The sequence below is a fragment of the Triticum aestivum genome, chromosome 4A, assembly GCF_018294505.1.
Source record: "Triticum aestivum cultivar Chinese Spring chromosome 4A, IWGSC CS RefSeq v2.1, whole genome shotgun sequence".
NCBI classification, from domain to species: domain Eukaryota; kingdom Viridiplantae; phylum Streptophyta; class Magnoliopsida; order Poales; family Poaceae; genus Triticum; species Triticum aestivum.
Genome location: NC_057803.1, coordinates 603,497,041 through 603,510,773, shown reverse-complemented (window position 1 = coordinate 603,510,773; position 13,733 = coordinate 603,497,041). Strand labels below are relative to the sequence as shown.

At 41.8% G+C, this 13,733-nt stretch overlaps 1 pseudogene; it reads left to right on the top strand.

Annotated features, from left to right (window-relative positions):
- The first annotated feature begins 5,881 nt into the window (after positions 1 to 5,881).
- Positions 5,882 to 6,782, top strand: LOC123082538 (probable 2-oxoacid dependent dioxygenase; annotated as a pseudogene).
- The last annotated feature ends 6,951 nt before the right edge of the window (positions 6,783 to 13,733 follow it).

Sequence of the window (13,733 nt, the reverse complement as noted above, 5' to 3'; positions counted from 1 at the left end):
AAGGCACAAGAGAGGAGGCAACGAGGTAGGGGGGCGCGCCCACCCCACCAGGCGTGCCCTCCACCCTCGTGGCCCCCCTGTTGCTCCACAGACGTACTCCTTCCTCCTATATATACCTACGTACCCCCAAACGATCAGATACAGAGCCAAAAACCTAATTCCACCGCCGCAACTTTCTGTATCCACGAGATCCCATCTTGGGGCCTGTTCCGGAGCTCCGCTGGAGGGGCATCGATCACGGAGGGCTTCTACATCAACACCATAGCCCCTCCGATGAAGTGTGAGTAGTTTACTTCAGACCTACGGGTCCATAGCTAGTAGCTAGATGACTTCTTCACTCTTTTTGGATCTCAATACAATGTCCTCCCCTCTCTTGTAGAGAACTATTCGATGTAATCTTTTTTTGCGGTGTGTTTGTTGAGACCGATGAATTGTGGGTTTATGATCAAGTCTATCTATGAATAATATTTGAATCTTCTCTGAATTCTTTTATGTATGATTGGTTATCTTTGCAAGTCTCTTCGAATTATCAGTTTGGTTTGGCCTACTAGATTGATCTTTCTTGCAATGGGAGAAGTGCTTAGCTTTGGGTTCAATCTTGTGGTGTCCTTTCCCGGTGACAGTAAGGGCAGCAAGGCACGTATTGTATTGTTGCCATCGAGGATAACAAGATGGGGTTTTCTTCATATTGCATGAGTCTATCCCTCTACATCATGTCATCTTGCTTAAGGCGTTACTCTATTTTTAACTTAATACTCTAGATGCATGCTGGATAGCGGTCGATGAGTGGAGTAATAGTAGTAGATGCAGGCAGGAGTCGGTCTACTTGTCTCGGACGTGATGCCTATATACATGATCATACCTAGATATTCTCATAACTATGCTTAATTCTGTCAATTGCTCAACAGTAATTTGTTCACCCACCGTAGAATACTTATGCTCTCGAGAGAAGCCACTAGTGAAACCTATGGCCCCCGGGTTTATCTTCATCATATTAATCTCCTACTAATTAGTTATTTCCTTTGCTATTTACTTTATCTTTATTTTACTTTGCATCTTTATCATAAAAATGCCAAAAATATTATCTTATCATATCTATCAGATTTCACTCTCACAAGTGGCCTTATAGGGATTGACAACCCCTATTTGCGTTGGTTGCGAGGATTTATTTGTTTTGTGCAGGTACGAGGGACTCGCGCGTAGCCTCCTACTGGATTGATACCTTGATTCTCAAAAACTGAGGGAAATATTTACGCTACTTTGCTGCATCATCCCTTCATCTTCGGGGAAAACCAACGCAATGCTCAAGAGGTAGCACACCCTCCAACGTGGAATGCCTCGGCGAGATCGCGCGGATCCGGGCGTCCTTGCAAGAGGAAGCGCGACAGCAGCCGGGGTATTTGCCCGACAACCTACCTCTATGGATGGCATATTTCCAGCGCCGCCACGCCGACCGTCTAGTTTCCACCAACGACGCTCTGGCGCCAAGGGGGTGCCACGACTCCGAGGAGCACCGTCAGTGGTGGGGCATCCCGGGGCGCACGCTCCACACCGTCCTCAAGCACATCGGAGGGCGATAATGAGCCGCCGTTGAAGTACCCAGCGCCGTCGTTCTCGCACCGGAGCGGGAGCTCGTGGCTGCTGAGGCGCATGGTGGGGTCGTCCTCCGGCTCCCGCTCCTCCGACACGACGCCGCTCGCACCTGTCAAGCCCGAGCCCCAGGAGACGCCGGAGCGCCGACGCAGCCGTGGCGGCAACCTCGTCATAAACGAGGGATGCCGCCAACCTTCACCTCCCCGCGGCCATCTTCGCCTGGTCAGGTAGAAGAAGGAGCTGGCGACGCCCGTGGTCGTCAAGCAAGAGCACGTGGAGATAGCCGCCGACCTCAAAACTGACCTGAAATGGGCGTGTGACGACTACGTGCAGTAGGAGATGGAGCGCCAGCTCCGTGCTCTGGAGGAGATCGCCGAGCGACGCCGCAGCCGCGAAGAGGGTGGCATCATGGTCCTCGATAGCGACGAGGAGAAGGCGCCGACACAGATCAACCCCGTCCGCAGCGGCGATCCGGGGTAAGGCTGCAACAAGGACGGCGGCATGCAGGAGGACGACGACGACGGCATCGACTACACCGCCTTCTACAAGCTCCTCGGCACGAACTAGGCTCAGGGTAGCGGCGGCGGTGCAGTTTTTTTAAACTTTTTATGTATGCCTTTAAATTTATACAAATATAAATAACACCGCCTAAATTTCATCCAAAATCAAGTCATTTTCTTTGAATTTGAGCTCAATATACATTTGAAAAATAGCGTATGGGTACCAACTTGGATCGGCGATTGAGAACCCGAACGCCCCATGACGAAAATATCACCGGTTAACCCAGGAAGCGCTATTTCATAGCATTGGGCGGCTGAACAGCTGAAGTCACCATGATACAGTTGAGCAGCGCACCGTGGTGTGGCAAGAACCCAAGCACCGACGCACGCATGAGCAGTCAACTGACAACAACTACATGAGGCTCATAGAAAAATCCAAATAGTAAAGGTATTCATTTTCCTTTTACCAAATTCACCAGCAATAGGTATCCCCACTGTATCCTCATTTATTTTTGAAAACACTAATGCCCACACGTGTGACAACATTCTAACTCACCCACACGTCTGGACCATCGTCCAATTAAGTTTGCACGAATCTTGACAGAACGAGGCAGTTTTCGCGTGTCACGTAGGACAAGGCTGGTGTATGGACGTTGGAGAGGTCCCTCACACGTCCCACATCACGCGGTTGCTAGCTGCGCTGTGTGGACGAATTAGTTTCTGCCCACACAACCATCATCTAGTTCACACGCGTGTAGGCGAACTGCTTTTCGCCCACACGACAGTCGTACATTGTTGGATGGCAACTGCAGTTGCGCGTACATGTCAACTATGAATCGTTTGCTAGACGGCAACTGCAGTTGCGCGTACTGGCAATCATATAAACATACATGGCAACTATGATTAACCACATGTGGCAACTAGGTAAACACACATGTCAACTATTGTTTGACCACATGTGGCAAATAGTTAATCACACACGATAACTATGATTTGATTACACGCGACAACTATCATAAATTAGATATGGCAACTATAGTTAACCAAAACAAAGAGAGTTGCCATGCTTTTACACCATATTTGCCATCCCGGATAACTACATCTGCCATCCAGGATGGCAACTAAACTGTCATCTCGCGGGTACTTAATGTAGCTGCGCCAGGACGTGTGGGCATATTTGCTTCGTGCCACACACGTGGGATGAGGATGAGTAGTACTTGTTGGGCGTGTGACACGAAATAGTTATGCCCACACGTGTGGGCAATTCTATTGTTCACCCACACACAACCCGTGTGGACTGCCTCCTGCTCATGCCACACACGATGTGTGGGCGAATGCCAATTATGCCACACGTGTGGTGAATATCGGCGTTCTTTATTTTTGTTTTCCGAAATTCATTTAAGATAGGATACCCCGATTAATCAATTAATACTCAAGTATCCCTTTTGTAGCTGCACGGTGATACACAATTAATACTCGAAATTGCTTAAAATCATCTAAATATACACTATACAACACCACCCTTGGACGCATAGAGGGATACTCAATTAATACTCTGTATCACATGTATAGAAACGCAGATACTTAATTAATACCCTAATATCGGGATTTTTTAAAACTATGATGATTTTTATAGCAAATTCGGAAACTATACACCCTAATAGAAAAAAATCAAAAGTCTCACCCCGTTGGCCTCTTGTTGGCCGAAAAAGGACTTTTCGGCCAACAGTTGGCCAAAAAGGACTTTTCGGCCAACGGTTGGTCAAAGAGTCCCTCTTCGGCCAACACCTGCTCTACTTTTTAGAAAGTTCATATCAAATAGGATTTTTAGTATTTTAATTTGATTCTTTTTGCATTAGATTAGAAATTTTATGAAGTTTATGTAGATATCAAGTTTGACTAGATTTGAAAGTTTGATTTTGAATTTTCATGAATTTTCTCAAATCACTAGATTGCCTATAATTTGAGCTAGGAGTATTCTTTTTAGATGATTCTTTTTGCTACTGGTTCTTTGTGACTTTGTTTATCAGTAGTAATTAATTGGTGAATTTTAGGATTATTTAAAATTAGGTTTTTACGTCATTCTCTCCCTCCATTTTCTTTTCCGCCATTCTCTCCCGCCATCTTCTTTCCCGCCATCTTCTTTCTCGCCATCTTCACTTCTCAACTTATAAAACGAGCCTCATGGTGTCCACGATCGTAGATAACATCGTCTGACATGGTCTGTGTCTCCTACGTCGGTGCTGCTAGTGGAGTGTGAAACACTGTCTGAGAGAAGTCATAAGTGTTTGCAGCTTCGTCATCATCATCGGAGAGTGTTTCACACTTATGACTTCTCTCACACAGTGTTTCACACTCCACATGAAGGCATATTCGTCATCCTCCGTCGATGCAGCACTCCTTAGTGTGGCGGGAGAGAATGGCGGGAAATAAAATGGCGGCAAAGAAAATGGAGGAAAAAAGATTGCGGGAAAGTATTTTTTTCATGTATAAAACGGCAATGGTTGTACAGGATTTACAAGGAACTTTTAAATATAAACTCCTATAAAGCTCAAAACAAGTTTTCTAGTAGGATAAAAGAAATAAAATACAAAAAATATACTAAAAATAAAATAGCTACTGATAACTAAACCGAAACAAAAAGAATATGTCAAAAAACTGAAGAATTTTTTTTAAAGCAATTAAAATTAAAAGAAATAGCATAAAACCTAACAAACACTAAAACAGAACTGTTTTCATAAAAACCTAATTTTAAATAATTATAAAATTCGCCAATTAATTACTACTGATAAACAAATTCACAAAGAACCAGTAGCAAAAAGAATCATCTTAAAAAATACTCCTAACTCAAATTATAGGCAATCTAGTTATTTGAGCAAATTCATGAAAAAAATTAAATTCAAACTTTCAAATCTAGTCAAACTTGATATCTACAGAAACTTAATAAAATTTCTAATCTAATGCAAAAAAGAATCAAATTAAAATACTAAAAATCCTATTTGATATGAATTTTTTAAAACAGTAGAGCAGGTGTTGGCCGAAGAGGGACTCTTTGGCCAACGGTTGGCCGAAAAGTCCCTCTTCGGCCAACAGGAGGCCGAAATGTCCCTTTTCGGTCAACAGGAGGCCGACGGGGTGATACTTTTGATTTTCCGCATTAGGGTGTATAGTTTCCAAATTTGCTATAAAAATCATCATAGTTTCAAAAAAAATCCTAATATTGGTTATAAGCATCTATATATACACTGTACTGCACTACTCATGGACGCATAGCGGGATACTCAATCAGTATCCATTTCATAGCTGGACGGTGGTACACAATTAATACTCTAAATTAGTTAAACGCTATATACTTCCTCCATTCGAAAATACTTGTCATCAAAATAAATAAAATGAAATGTATCTAGACGTATTTTAGTTCTAGATACATCTTTTTTTTATTCATTTTGATGATAAGTATTTTCGGACGAAGGGAGTATATAGTATACTAGACACCACCCTGAGGGTATAGAGGGATACTCAATTAATACTCCTGTATCCTGTGTTAATGACGTGGATACTCAATTATAATACCCTAAAATTGGTTAGAAGCATCTATATATGCACTATAGTACTGCACTACTCATGAACGCATAGCGGGATACTCAATTAATACTCTCGTATGCTGTGTAGCAGGACGGCGATACTCAAGTAATACTTTAAGATTTGCTAGTCACCTATATATACACTATCCTGCACTACTCGCAGACATATAGGAAAATTAACCTCCAGCCACCAATAATACACCCATGGCCTTCGACTCCAACCATGAGCGCCTCCGGGCCCTCAAGGCGTTCGATGAAACAAAGGCCGGCGTCAAAGGCCTGGTCGACGCTGGCATCACCGCCATCCCGGCCATCTTCCACTACCCTCCCGAGTCCTTCGCCCCATTGGCGCCTTTCTCCACCGATGTTGCCATCCCAGTCATCGACCTCTCGGGCCAACGATCGGAGGTGGTCAGCAAGGTGAAAGCGGCTATGGAGAAACTGGGCTTCTTCCTGGTGGTGAACCATGGTGTGCCAGAGGCAGCCATGTCGAACATGCTGTCGGTGGTGCGGGGCTTTCACGAGGAGCCTGTAGAGGCCAAGGAGCTCTACTACACGCGGGATGAGGAGAGACACGTCAAGTACAGCGGCAACGCGGACCTGTTCCGGTCACCGGCAGCCAAGTGGCGTGACACCATGTACATCAACGACGCCGGCCGGCTGGCAGAAGAGATCCTGCCACCGGTGTGCAGGGGCGTCGTGCCGGAGTACACGAGGCTCATGAGGCAGCTGGGCCGCTTCCTCTTCGGGATAGTGTCTGAGGCTCTGGGGTTGCAGCGTGGATACATGGAGGAGGAGACGGGTTGCCTAGAGGCATTGCTTCTCGGCTGCCACTACTACCCTGCGTGCCCGGAGCCGCACCTCACGCTGGGCGCCGTCAAGCACTCCGACGCCAGCTTCCTCACCGTGGTGCTCAGGCCCCAGATTGTCGGTGGTGTGCTTCTTCAGGGCGAATATGGCAACGTTGTGTGCGCCGGTGGTCGTCGACGGGAGCGGTCCACCACGGTACAGGACTATCAAGGCAGAGCAGCTGTTCGGTTCGTCCAGGACAACGCTCAAGTCGGCCTCATCATCTCAAACTGCGCTCGACTGCTTGAGGCTCTAATGAATACTATATAATTTGTGGTTTGAGCAGTGCAAAATAGACCGAATAATAGCTTTTAGATGTGTGGTCGATCCAATTTCGGATATGTATGTCTTCTTTATCACGGGATAATTTCATCCAATCAGCCATGGCTCCATTGTTCAGTCTTATTTAAATGCAATATCTGGACCATTTAATCCTTGCAAAATAGAACCTCCAATGCAGCAATGTATCTACATGTGCGTGTAGAATTTTTTTAACATTTCTCTCTGCGACTCATCAAAGCACTCGTCGACATAGTAACACGCCTCACATAGCTACTCGGGCCAGCGAGCTCGTGGCACTGTGCCCTTCGGCCGTTCGTCCGGCCGGCGGCCTTCCTTTTCCCGACACGGAGGCACACATCTTGCCCTCTCCTGCCCTTTCATCCCAGACGCTCGTATTTTGCTGATGCTTACTCGATTCATGTGCGTGCTTTTGCCGCTGAAACGCTGATGCTTTCTATTTGGTTACTGCTTCCGGGTGTGTTTGGATTGAGGGGCCTTGTGTTGTGCAAAGTCTAGAAGAGTTGAGTTCTGGACAAATCATTAGTACTTCAGTACTTTTATTGTTGTACAGTTGTGTTATGCTTGTTGCTGGTCCTAGCTGGTACTGAACTATGCATGCCAATTACTTTTTTTTCACTTGTCAATTGTTCATGTGCGATTGTGTCATGCTTTAGTTCGTCGAGTCATTCAAAAATTCACGTCAATGTTAGTTAATGTGGTATTTACCGAAACCGTACCGAAATAGTATGGTTTTAACCGAACTGAACCCAATTTTTGTTGCATGTCGTATTAACCAATGTATGAAAACCATATTTAACAATAAACCGTACTAATCGAACCGTATTAACCAAATTAATCGAACACCCAGGGCTATTCACATGGTAGCATGACGTGAGGATAAATACGCCCGAATGGTAGGATGTATTTTACATACGCCTCTTCCACATATCGTGGTAAATTCATCAAATACATATATTTTAGCAAAAGAATATATGTTATAAAAGCTACGTCTTGTATTTAAAAAGTATTCATCAAATAATACAAAATATTGACCCTGTATCTAGAAAATGTTAGTTGTTTATCGTGTATATAAAACATGTTCATCATGTATTTAAAAATATTCATTATTCATTTCGAAACATCCATCCCGCATTTTAAATTATTCATAAATGTATTTTTTTCAATTCAACATGTATTTTTAATCAATATTCATCGTATTTTTGTAAAGTTCCTCAAATATATTAAATAATCAGATAAGAAAAGAAAATGCGAAAAAATAAAAAATAGAAAATAATAACATATGAAAGTACAAAAAGGAAAAAGGAAAAGAAAAACCAGAGAAAACGCCAGACGCAAAAACTGGAGGGAAGAAGCAGACGCTGGAACTGCATCATTTTTGTTTTGAGATTCAGGAACGGCCTTAACTGAAGCTGCGATAAACCCGTTCATTTTCCACCGCGTTCTTATTGGGCCAGCCCATATAAGTGAAAATTGTAAGAGAGGGCTAACTAATCAATGGCGAAGGAAATGCGACCTCCTATATGCCGCATTTTGCGGCCGATAGGTCGCGCGACGTACAGGGGCCGTGCAACTGGGCCGGCCTATTCGCTGTCCGTCAAGGAATGAAAAATTCGTGAAAAAAGAGCGTGCTAGCGAGGATCGAACAAACGACCTTCCATAGTTCCACGCACTGCGCCACGCTAACTACGGTGAAAGAATAGCTGCGGGAAATTAAATAAACTGCCACAGCAGCGAAAAATAAAAACCAATTACCAATTTCATAAATTAAAACCAATTAAGCCAATTAAAAATTTTAAAAACTGCATTATTTTTCGAAATTTGTGAACATTTTTTTGAATTAGTTAAAAAATTAAACATGCGGACAATTTTTTAAATTTGTGAACAAATTTTGAAATATTGACATTTTCTGAATATCTGAACAGATTTTATGAAAACGAACAAATTTTGAATTTCCTACAGATTTTTCGAAAACATGAACATTTTTCAAAAACGTGAACAAAACTTTAAAGCATGAATGATTTTTGAATCTTGAGAACAAATTTGGAAGTGTGAACTTTTATTGAAGCACGGACATTTTTTGAATCTTGAGAACAAATTTTGAATCGGAGAACAATTTTGAAAAATCCTGAACAAATTTGGAGGCGCGAACAATTTTTAAAGCATGAATATTTTTTGAATGTAAAAAACAAATTTTAAAATGGAGAACAATTTTGAAAAATCCCGAGCAAATTTGAAAGCGCGAACATTGTTTTAATATGTGATTAAAAAATTGAAACTGGTACATTTTCTGAATTTCAAAAGTTTAAAACTTTTCTGTGTAACAAGAACAATTTTTTAATTTTGGAAACATTTTTTGGAAAAACGGACATAATTTAAATTTTTCTGATATTTTTTGAAAAAATGAAAAGATATAAAATCGAAAATCCTAAACATTTTGTAAAACTGCGAAAATGTTCTCAAAAAGAAAAATAAACTTGAAAAAGAAAAGGAAACAAAAAACGAAAAACTAAAAAATGAAAAAAAAACAGAAAATGAAAAAAAAAATAAAAAGGAAACTGAAAAAGTGAAAAAGTAGAAAACCGCTAAAAACGGTTCATTGAATCTTCTAGAAGGTTCACAAAACCGGAGTGGGGCGGTTGGTAAGTTATGTACGTAAGTGGGCCGGCCCAAAGCATCGCTCGGTCGCTCGCCCCCTGTGCGAAGCGCCGGCAGTTTGCCGCAATGAGCGGCCAATAGGATTGTCCGAAGGAAATAGCCTTTGAGCCAAACAATGTAAGGGCTACGTAGTACCGGTGCTTGATTCCTACAGCTTGGCACCATTGGGCCAGCCAAAGAAAATAGTTGTGAATGATTTTTTCTGTGGTTTTTAATCGGTTTACATGACGTTTCTATGGTTTCCAATGATTTTTCGTTTTCAATTTTTCTTCTCCTTTGACCGATTTTCATCATTTTTATATTTCTCTTTATCTTTTCTTTTCTTCAACACATGTATAATTTTCCTAAACATTTGGACATTTTCCGTCTGCGGTAGAAACATTATTCTAGACATTCAACATTTTTCAAATACATGTCTTTGATTGCTACTATTTTTCGTACGCATTATATATTTTCCATATTCATAAATGTTTTCATATATTTTTTAAAATTTCTTAAATAAATGATTAATATATATTTTCAAAGACATGCTTTGAGATTTTAATCGTATAGTAGTTCAAAAGTTTTTCGGAAAAACAGTTTTTAGATGACACAAAACATTTTTCTAAACTAAGTGAACATTTTTTACACTGTACCACAATTTCATATAAACCAGAATCCTTATCTCTACCTATCTTTCTCCTCAAGATGTAATCTCTCCAACTGTATGCGCTATCAAGGAGGTGCACCCCTGCTCTATAAACACGTACGGCGTCCCCTCACGACGAGGTAAGACGCTTTCCGCCTATCGCACATCACGTTCAGGTGACAGCATGAAAAACTGAAGCTGAAACCGAGACACCAAACCTTTTGGGATGTGATCAAAAATGATTTTATGGCGTTAGTCAGGGACTTTGAAGATGGGAAACTAGACATGCGGAGATTAAACTTTGCTTTGATTGTTCTTATTCCTAAAGAGGTTGATGCCAGGAAAATGAAGAAATTTAGGCCAATTAGTCTTAGCAATTGCGGTGTGAAGATTTTCTCCAAAGCTATGACTAACAGGGTCTCTCCTGTGGGTCATAGATTAATTTCCTCCAACCAAACAACATTTATTAAGGGGGGATATATTTTGGAGAGCGTGGTTATGGTTCATGAAGTGATCCATGAGGTTAAGAAATCTGGATCTCAAGGTTTAGTCCTTAAACTGGATTACGAAAAAGCTTACGATCGAGTCAACTGGGATTTTTTATTTGAAATACTGCAATCTAGGGGTTTCTGCCCCAAGTGGATTTCATGGATAAAAAGTACTTTAATTGATAGTACGTTTGCGGTACGGATTAATGACACTAATGGGAACTATTTCGTTGGAGGGAAAGGGCTTAAACAGGGGGACCCACACTCCCCATTACTGTTTAACTTGGTAGCCAACGTTTTCACTAAAATGCTTAAAAAAACTGCTTCACAAGATTTGATTGCTGGGCTTCTGCCCAATATAATTCCAGGGGGTGGTGAGTCTGCAATATGCAGACGACACTATCCTCTTCTTGGAAAACTCTGTCCATAAAGCCAGAAATTTTAAATGGTATTTGTCCTGCTTTGAAGCTTTATCAGGAATGAAAATTAATTTTCATAAAAGTGAGCTGATGACTATTAATATGGAAGATTCAGCTGCTAATGAATTTGCCCAGATTTTCTGTTGTAAGAAAGGATCTTTTCCAATTAAGTATTTAGGAGTTCCTCTGTACTATGATAATTTGAGAAGAGAAGATATCCAACCCATTATTGACAGGATTATTAAAGGCATCTCTGGGTGGCTTGGGAGATATCTTACATATAGAGGGAAGATTGTCTTATTGTGTGCATGTTTGATTAGCATTCCTGCTTATCTTATGTCTGTTACCAAGTTTCCTAAGTGGGCTATCCATGCCATCAACTCTCAGATGGCACATTTCTTTTGGGGGGGATGAGGGAGACTATCACAAGTATCATTTAGCTAATTGGGGACTTGTTACTAGGAAAAAAGAGTTTGGGGGATTGGGGATACCCAATATCAAAGAATTTAACATGGCCCTACTTGCTTCCTGGGGTAAGAGGTTCTTTGATGACACATATTCAGATTGGAAAAAATATTTGTTGCATAAATATAGGGTGAACTCTCCTAATCTTCTCTGGGCAAAAGGTGATGGGGGCTCTACCTTCTGGAAGAGCATCACCTGGGCCTTGTCTGCTACCAAAAACTTTTACAAATGGAGACTGGGCAATGGTGAATTAATTAACTTTTGACATGATATCTGGGTAGGGGAATGTTCCTTGAAGACACAATTCTAGAACCTTTTCTGCATATGTAATCAAACTGAATGCACTGTTGCTCAGGTATGGGATGGTGTGAACCTTAAACTAACATTCAGGAGATGTGTTGATCAAGAGGGTTTAGCCCGCTGGAACCTATTGCTGGGTACTGTAAGACATTTTACTTTGTCAACTGAATCTGATATGCCAATCTGGACATTTGAACCAAATGGCATTTATTCAGTTAAATCCTTTTACCATCATATTAACTTTGGGGGGGTAGCTTCTGCTATCAGAGATGATTTATGGAAGGTCCTCTGTCCTCAAAAGATTCATGTGTTCCTATGGTTGTTTGTGCACAACAAAATTCTGACTAGAGACAATCTTGCCAAACGAAGAAATGTGGAAGATCCTTCCTGTCTCTTTTGTACCGAACCTGAATATGTGCAACACTTGCTTTTTGATTGTGTGGTTGCTCGCCATGTTTGGAATTTTGTATCTGAATTTTTTGAGATAGAAAGAATAGTCAATTTTGAAAATATCTTTGCCTTCTGGCACATGCATAAGAAAAAACTTATTCTGAATATGGTAATTGCTGCTTCCTTGTGGAGTCTATGGAGACTGAGAAACAATTTTTGTTTTCAGGGACAAAAGTGGAAAAATATGAACTGCATTCTTGCAAAACTAAGCTGTTATTTGCACCAATGGAAAGTTCTCTGCGACGATGCCCAAGCTACTCTACTCCAAAGATGTATCTTGTTGCTGGACAAGCGGCGTGGGGAGCTGATGGGAATTGCCTGGAGCTGAAGGAGGGGAGGGACGCGTGATAAAACAGGAGGAAGGAGAGAGAGGAAGGAGCTGATGGCTGGCTTCGATTTCACTCTTTCTGTTGTTTTTCATGGGTCCTGTAATAAAAAGAGTAGTTGCTGAATAGAGTTTCTTATGGTACTACTTCCGTGAGCTGTGAGAGAACTTCTGCTCTCAGTCGAGTTGGGTGGCGTAGTTCCCCCATTGGTAGTAACTTTTAGTTTCGGTCCAAAACTGAATGTTGTTTGTTCTGCTTCGATATATAATATTGGGGCAGGGGGGGCAACCCCTTTCTTTCAAAAAAAAAGGGTGGTCTCGAGTCTCTCCCTGGACTGGAAGTTGTTGCTACTACTTGCCACATACACTGTGTATGATTGCCTCTGTTTCTTACTTTGATTATTCAGGGCTAATCTCTATCACTTCTAATAAGGTCAGGTTTCCCCTGTCCGAACTTGTAGTTTTGGATACCTACGCTGTTGTTAATTCGCTTATACTCTGTGCAATAGCTTTATGCATTAAGCACTGGATTTGCATTCAGGATCAATTTTTTGCTGAATACTTACTTGATTTCTGTTTCCCTTGTTCCAAAAAATACTGTTTTGTTAAATTACTGTGCTGTGAACATAGCAGATCCACCATGGAACCCAATCGTATATCTGCTATGTGTTACTATTCGTCAATTTTGTTCTGAAACAGCAGGGGACAAAAGCACTGTAGTGCTCTTCACAGTTTGAGGTGAAGTATCATGCAGAGAATTTTGATGTACAGGAAAAGCATGGGATAGTACATGGGATCCGTGTCCAATTCATGAAAGGAAGAGTCCTGAAGGCTACAAGATTGAAAACGGAAGCTGGAAACACGGAGCGTGGCCTTAGTTGATACCTATGACATGTCAAACTCAATTTCCCTGTACATCAACTTGGTATGAAATCTATATCTCCTCTTCCGGTGAACTACTGATTGATCATTACAAAGACAGGCAAAAGTGGGAGAGCACCCTGCATGCCTTCATGCGCCAGCTAATAGTCTCATAAATTTCTTAAGCTATTTGATAGTGGGAGCCGCTACGCGTCCGCTGGCGGATGTATTAGAAACATCCGCCGCATGGAGCTCCATTGGATCAACACTCTGACAGCCGTTGGATCTAACCACCATGCGCATGACCACCTCC